This window comes from Octodon degus, unplaced genomic scaffold (assembly GCF_000260255.1).
Source record: "Octodon degus isolate 3935 unplaced genomic scaffold, OctDeg1.0 scaffold00092, whole genome shotgun sequence".
In the NCBI taxonomy this organism is placed as follows: domain Eukaryota; kingdom Metazoa; phylum Chordata; class Mammalia; order Rodentia; family Octodontidae; genus Octodon; species Octodon degus.
The window spans coordinates 4644435-4652381 of NW_004524668.1; the positions used below are offsets into that span (position 1 = coordinate 4644435).

The following is a 7947-nucleotide window of genomic DNA, read 5'->3' on the forward strand; positions in this document are numbered from 1 at the left end:
GCTTTGCTAAGCTTGTTCTAAGTAGGTGCTTTAGACCACTGAGCCATCTCACCAGCCCCCACAGTAGGCAATTTAAAATACTTTATTTTCCAGTTTCTGTGGAAAAGTAAGTCTGTAACTCTACTAATTAGAGTTAGAATTAGCTTGGATAATTGGTACAAAAGCTTGGGTAATTGGCAGAAGTTTTTGGTGGTAACTTTTTCTTATTGCTAAAGCAGTATGTTTTTGAATTCTCTTATCCTTAACTTGTTCTTCTAGAATTCCTAGAGGACCTGTGCAGCAGCCTCTCGAGGATCGAATTTTCACTCCCACGGTCTCAGCAGTCTATAGCACAGTGAGTATCTCAAGGCTGCTTGTGCATCTACTTTTCCACTTGAGCTCTTGACATTAGGGGCCATGTTTTTTTGATCAACATAGATTTTTGGCAAAAAATTAAATGAATATAATGTAGTGAGGCAAATAGACCCTTTTTTCATTATCTTATTCTAAGTAAATATGAAACATACAGAGATAGAGTAGCTTATATACCTGTCATCTTTTTTTTTTTTTTTTTTTTTTTTTTCTTTTTATAAATATTAACTTCTGGCCTTGTATTTTGATTCTTTGGGACACTGATGTTTTACATTATTTGAATATATTTTCTTAAAAATTTTTAGTTTTTGGTTAACTTTTCTTTGATTACGTATAACGTGGGAAGAATGGAAAAGTGAACATTAGAGGAAATTTAAAAGTTAGAGGTTGAAGGAAGTAAAATTAGAAGTGAATTTTAGGTGTCTTGCAGCAAACCTAGGGACTTTAGAGTGCTTAGGGGTATAAAACACATCTTTAAAAACATTTCAGGTCTATATTATTATTATTATTGTTTTTTATTGTATTTAATACAGGATCTACAGGGTCTCACTAAACAGATCAAACTCATAGTGATTCTCTTGTTTTCAGCCTTGTTGGGATTATAGGTACACCACCACACCCAGTCTCAGTCAAAGTCTTAGTATGCCCCGGGAGTGGGGCTGGCACAGCACACCAGCGATCGAACCCTGATCCTTTTGTCTGTCTGAGTAGGTGCTTTAATCTGCTGAGCTATCTGGCCGGCCCGATTCTACATTTTATGTATTTTTGCATTGTAAAGAAACAGTGTAGTTAGCAAAATACATGTAATCTGAGTGACCTGATGGAGCAATTTACTTGGTGCTGGGAATTGAACCCCCAGGGCCTTTGCTGCACTGACTTACATTCCTGGCCCCTATTATTTTTTTTCTATTATTTTCTTATATATTTTGAGACAGGGTCTCACTAAATTGCCCTATTGGTTTGTATCTTGCGGTCCTTCTGCCTCAGTGTCCCACAGTGCTGGAATTTCAGGCATGTACCACTATGCCTGGCTGAAGCAGAAAGGTTTCTAGAGAAATGCCATTTGTGGTAGAAGGAATAATAGTGTAGAGGTGCAAAGGTGGTGGTGGGCTTCATGTAGTCTTAGAAATGTAAAGGTGCTGGTGTGGCCAGAGTGAAGGAAGGGTGGGTTTGGGACATTACTTTATGAGAGGCTTTATAGACCATGTTAGGGATTTTGGGTTTCAGTCCAGATGTGATGGAAAGCAGTGAAGGGTGGGTCATGACTGCAAGGAAATGAGTTCAGAGGTTACTGGAGTTGTACAGGGCCAAAGATGACTGTGTGGCTTATTCCGAGTGATAGTGGTAAAAGTATATAGCATATATACTTTACACCAAATAAAGTTTGTAGGACATGATGTCTTGGCTGTGTGGAGTAGGAGAGAAAGAAGAGTCCTAGGTGATATATCTTGGATCTTTGCTTGAACTGAGTGAATGTGGTCTACCAGTGGAGGTGATCACTGTTCACTGTGTAAAGTTCAGTTTTTGTTGAGAAAAACCAAATTGATATCTGTAAACATTATTTGGTAGAGGTTAAAACATGTTTGTTTTATACATTCATATGAAATGTTCAAAGTTAGCTTTTTTGATTTATATTTTGAATTAGATGGAATTTGATTTCACTGTTTAAAATTACTGCCATATATATAGTAAAAAATGCTTGTTACATATTAGCCATTGTGCCTACTAAAGAGGAACAAGAGATTTTAGGCAGTAAAAGTTACCTTAAAACCTAATGTTTTCCACTTAAAAAAATTATTTGGAGAATTTTTTTGGAGATAGAATCTTGCTATGTCGCCCAGCCTGTTCTAAAGTTCCTGGGTTGATGTGATCTTCTCACCCTCAGCCTTGCAAGTAGCTGGAATGTGCCTTTATTTTATTTTAAAAGGTAAAATAGCTTAAAGCATTTAATTTCTAAACAAATCAATCTGTTAGTAGTTGTCATAAAATATGCTTAATATAGAAGCCCACATTTATGTATTCAATAAAAAGTGTAAATTTACTTCAAAACATAAATTGACCCGCTTAATGAATGAATCAGCAGCGGTCAGAATTATGGTGAATTTTAAACAACTTCAGAATAAAATAATAAGTACTTTACACTGGTTTTTATCTAAAAAATGCTTACAACTTCTCATAAAAATAGTTTGAAGCAATTATTTTTCTTTTATTCTTTAACAGACATTTTCAACATTATGGGCAACATTCGTAAAACCTTAAATTTGACAGACTTTTAGACATTCAAATACTGTGGTCCCCTTTTCTTTGACGTGGTTTATTCAGCTACAAAAAAAAGCATGGTAGACAACTTAATACATTTTCATCAAATTGAAAGTAGTAAAAAATTTTCAAGACTACAGAGCTACACATCATACCTAATGTAACATTAAAAATAGAAGACAGCATTTTTTTCAGCAAATAAAATGGCATACTGGTATGCTGTTAATGCATACCTTTTAATATGTACTGTCAAGTATTTACAACTTCTGCTTTTCTGAAGAGAAGTAGAATGTAAATTTTCTGCAAAACTGGAAAAAAGCAATACAAAATTTGTGAAAGCCCGTTTTATACAAAAGCCAGTTTTTCTCTTCAAACACTAGACATTATATGCAATGATTATTTGGACTTATTATAGTAATTCTTGAGGATGTTTTAATGCTGGAAGTAAGTTTACAGGTCTTGATTCTTCATCAAGGAGCACAAGATCTTCTATTTCACTGCCTCTGTATTTTCTTTACATATTTTTACCACCACCTTTTTCTTGAGAAACAACTTTAATGCTTCTCGTGATGCAACTGCTTTTGCATTTTCTTTGCTTTTGCCACAGCCAGTGCCCAAATACACAGACTTGCATTCACAAACAATACTTTCTTGAGAGCTTTTATTTTGAGGCAGATCTGCTAGTTCTTTTAGGGGGACAAAAAACACATCCAGGGTTGCTTTTAGAGCCGCAATAGCTGCGTTTAGGAGCTCTCCATGTTTCACACTGGGACTAAAGCCACCAACAGCTACCAACTTCCATGCCACCGTTTTATACAGTCTATTGAAGAAAGGTTGCTTCTGTTTCACATCATTGGTTAACTTGCAAAAGGAGAATTTGACTGAACTCTTACTTGACTGTGAAGTACTTTTAAAAGGCAACTGTGAGGTGCTATTACTCTGGGAGCTAATCTTAGATGCAAGCTGGGACACACTTCCTAAGGAAATGCTTTGGAAACCAAAGATCAACTGGCCTGGGAGCTGCTCTTGGAAGCTAACAGTGATGTAGCTACCTGGGAAGTGCTTTTGGAAGTTAGCAATGATGTATTTGTTGAGCTGCTCTTGGAAGTCAGAAATGATGTGCCTGAAGAGGAACTGTTTTTGGATACTAATGACGAAACACCTGCCTCTGAGCTAGTTTTGGAAGTCAGCCCACTTGACGCTGTCTCTGAACTAAGTTTAGAAGACAGCAATGGCAACTCTACCTCTGAGCTTCCAGAGGTGCCCAACAAGGGCACCTCAATCTCTGAGCTGCTCTGAGAAGCTGGGACTGATGAGCTTTCCAAAGCACTCTTAGGTGATACACTTTGTTGTGTGCAATCACTGGACTGAGCCATGTGACTTCAACAATGAAAAAACAAATGTTGCTGACCCATCTTTATCTGGAGCTTCAGATTCAGAAGCTTTTCCAGATCCTGCTGTTACCTGAGTGGAAGTGCTGCTGCTGCTCTGGCCAGACACAGATCCACCTCCTTCACTTGCAGAGTTATTCTGAACAGACCCGCCAGAACCCCTCTTGGAGTTACCACTACTCTCTGATTTGGCGGATGACCCTGAACTTGTTGAACTGTTTTCTTGCTGTTTGTTCTGTTTTGGCAGAAATTTTTGCAAGATCTCGCTCAACTGCAGAATTGCTTTTTCCTTCAACAATTCGTTTTTTGGATGGCTCTTCTACCCCTTCTTGGCAACCAGTTCGTCTCGTTGTATGGATTGAAGCATCTGTCACTTTGATGCCTTCATCTATACTGAGAATTTTATCCATAACTTTTTGAGAGTACCGGCATCATAGGAAGACATGGTTTGCCCAAGCCATGGAAAAAGAGATGAGCTGCTGCAACTGCTGACTGTGGGCCCCGCTCTTGGTGTAGGCAGCTTCCTCTGCGTTAGCAGAGTTGACGCCACCAGCGGGCGCCAGGTCCCCAGCGTTGCGAAGTAGAAACTCGTGGCGGTGGCGCCAGTGTTTATCAGTCTCGCCCTCACAGCGCAGCGTCTCCACCCAGGCAGCCACCCGTGGGTTCTGGCTCAGGTACTCCGACACCTCCCATGCCATGTTGGATCTGCAGGCCACGGAAGACGCGAGCAAATGTGCAGCGAGGAGATGGTGCGCAGGGGCGAGCGGCCCTGTCACTGTGGCCTGCACAGGCGGCCTTTCCAAAAATGCCCCTCGAGAGGCCCAACACCAAACAATAGGGACGGGCGCAGCTGAACCGCCCACTTCCTGTGCCTTTAAATAAATAAATACATAAATAAATAAATTCCATTCTTAATAATTTAGGTCTTTTTCATTTGACGGCTTTGTGCATATTATTACTGAATGACAGGAAAGTATGTGACCTGGTGCTTTGAAGTCCCTAGTGCCCCAGGTACATTTATTGGTCATTATTTCTCTACTGTCTAGGTTTATTAGCATCATTTCTGTGTCATAAAATAGAAGCTAACCTGCAGTTCATCTCCTATTGCCTTAGCATATGGTACGTACCCACATGACATTTTCATTGAATTGGTTAAATTTCTTGAAAAGCAACAGCACTCCTAGCCAATCCTTAAAATTAAAATCTTGCTTAAAAAAATGTCTGTTAAGGGCCGGCCAGATAGCTCAGTGGACTAAAGCACCTGTTTAGGCAGAATGCAGTAGCCGAGGTTCGATCTGTGCTGTGCCAGTCCCACCGATGGGCAGTGCTGAAATGGTGATTGAGACTGGGCATGGTGGAGTGCACCTGTAATCCCAGCATTTGGGAGGCTGAGAACAGGAGAATCACTGTGAGTCCAATAGTGAGATCCTGTAGATCCTGTACCAAAATACATATATTAAAAGAAAGTTGGGGCTGGGGAGATGGCTCAGTAGAATAAGCGCTTCCCTGGCAAGCACAGGGCCTGAGTTCAATCCCCGGTTCTGCAAAAAATAATAAATAAAATCTAAATAAATAAAGGTTTAAAAAGAAAGTCTGTTAGTATGATATGCAGGCTTTAATCTATCATTTTATATTCTCTGCTGATAAGATCAAAACTTGGATTCAGCTTTTACTATAGCTTATATTGCATGTTTTATTTTTTTTTAAACTTTATTTTTTTTTTAACATTTATTTAGTGTGTGTGTGTGTGTGTGTGTGTGTGTGTGTGTGTGGCCAGCTCAGCCCACCAGGGGGCGGGGCTGGCTGGCATGTGGTGCTGGGGGATTGAACCGCGGTCCCTGTGCTTTGCTAAGCTTGTTCTAAGTAGGTGCTTTAGACCACTGAGCCATCTCTCCAGCCCCATATTGCATGTTTTAGCCTCTATTTTTACTTAGATTATACAAGTTTTTCCTTAAAATATTTCTTAAGGGTGAAGTGGGAGATGATGTTATTATATTTGGGTGATTGAGCACATGTACAAAAAAGAATCAAGTAAATTTTTAAATTCTAGGAATAACAGCATTTATCATAGGTGAAGTAGTAGCAAAACTGCTTGATGTCACGCACTGTTAATGGGCCCAGGCATAGTGATGGTGCACACATATGTAATCTCAGCGCTTGGTAGGCTGAGCTCGAAGGATCGCTGTGAGTTTGAGGCCGGCATACAGTACGTAGTGAGTTCAATCAAGGTCAGCCTAGAACCCATAGTGAGACCTTGTCTCAAAACAAAAAAAACAACACAAAACCAATGATTTAAAATGTACACAGTTTTAAGAATTTCATATATGACATATAGTTAGGGCAACTTATTATTTTATCTATTATTTTTTTATTTTTTTGCAGTACTGGGGATTGAACTCAGGCCCTTGAGCTTGCCAAGCAAGCACTTATTCGGCTGAGCCATCTCCCTAGCCCTTATTTTGGTTTTTTGAGATAAGGTCTCTCTTTGTAGTTTATAGACTGTCCTTGAACTCACTGTGTAGCCCAGGTTGGCCTCAAACTTGTAATCTGTATGTCTCAGTCTGCTGAGCACTTGGATTATGGGTGTGTACCTAGATTACCTCCATGCATTTTTTTTTTTTTTTTTCCTTTTTAAGATAGGGTCTCTGAGTAGTGCAGGCTGCCTTCTGATTTATGATCTTCCTTCTTTAGCCTCTTCTGAGTGCTGGGATTACAGGTGTGTAAATGCTTACTATATTTTAATAGCTTGAAATCTCCCATTTTAAAACATTATTGGTATTTAAAAGTTCAAAAATAATTCACAGATCACAACATAGGCAGTTAGCAAGTAAATGATTGGAAAAATGTTTAATATTGATTAATGATTTCATAATTTGTTTATGAAACTCACAGAGATCCATTTAAGTACAGTGTTTCTAAGTTTTGTAGGAATAGAATAAATTTTTTAGGGACTTTTATCTTAGTCTTAATTTTTTTCTCATATATTTTTGAGTTACTGGTTATGAAAGCAATGAAGTTTTCTTACTGAGGTAAAGAGGATTTGGTAGTAAACTTGTATATAAATTATTGTCATTTATGAGCAATATTTGCTGATAGGTAGAACTCTCAAATTTTAGTATTTGTCAGAGATTTAAGAGATAAAAATTACCTTTAGATGTACTCTTAATGTTAGACATTACCGCAGTGTTTAACTTGGGGCTCAGGGTAGAGGAACACTACAAGTGGGGGCCAGGGCCGCAGCCTACATCCAGTGTGCGTACGACAGCTCACAGATGAACAGTAGCCAGCCTCAGTTGTCAACAGTGGCTGTGATGGGAAACCCTGAATGGTTTTCCTTCATCATTAGACAAAATGACTGAAATTTAGTGAAGTTGATATTTGCTATCTAACTAGTATTTGTTAAATGTCTTCTCTGTGATTATATTCAATGATGGTAGAAGAACATTTAGTAAGGGTAAAAACAAAGTTTGTAAATGCTTAGATTTAGAGAAAATCAGTAACAGTAATTTTTATTTTGGGGTATGTGTACTAAAAGAGAAGACATTTTAGGTGATGTCTGAACTATGCACATTCATCTCTTCACGATAGGGAGGAAGAACATGAATCTTTACAGTAGATGTCCTGGAGACTCCCAAGACACTCCTGTGGGGGGTGCTGTGCAGTGCCTTCCTGGCGATTGGAGCTTAGTGCTCCTGATGTAAAGGGTTAATAGAGTTTTGTGCCTTAACTGTAGAAAATTATAAAAACCCCTTGTGCTTCCTGTTATCTGCTCTAAAAAATATGTTCTCCCTTTCGGCTCAAGGCTGTTCAACAATAAATGTTTCTTGTTAAGACAACAAGCTAACACAAACTCCCTCCCCAACCATCTCCTATAACGTAGCTTAAGATATATCTTATAAAAATAAACACTTATCGGGGCTGGTGAGATGGCTCAGTGGTCTAAAGC

At 38.8% G+C, this 7947-nt stretch overlaps 1 protein-coding gene and 1 pseudogene across 7 annotated transcripts in view; one reads left to right on the forward strand and one right to left on the reverse strand.

Moving 5' to 3' along the window:
• The window catches only part of Eif4g3 (eukaryotic translation initiation factor 4 gamma 3), a 400120-nt gene that overhangs the window by 108105 nt on the left and 284068 nt on the right, over positions 1–7947 (forward strand). For all 7 annotated transcript variants that reach the window (XM_004637641.2, XM_023722577.1, XM_023722578.1 and 4 more), the window contains exon 2: positions 259–334. The gene's annotated coding sequence lies outside the window, so the exon portion shown is untranslated. The remainder of the gene's footprint in view (positions 1–258; positions 335–7947) is intronic.
• LOC101559715 lies at positions 2431–4727 on the reverse strand (annotated as a pseudogene).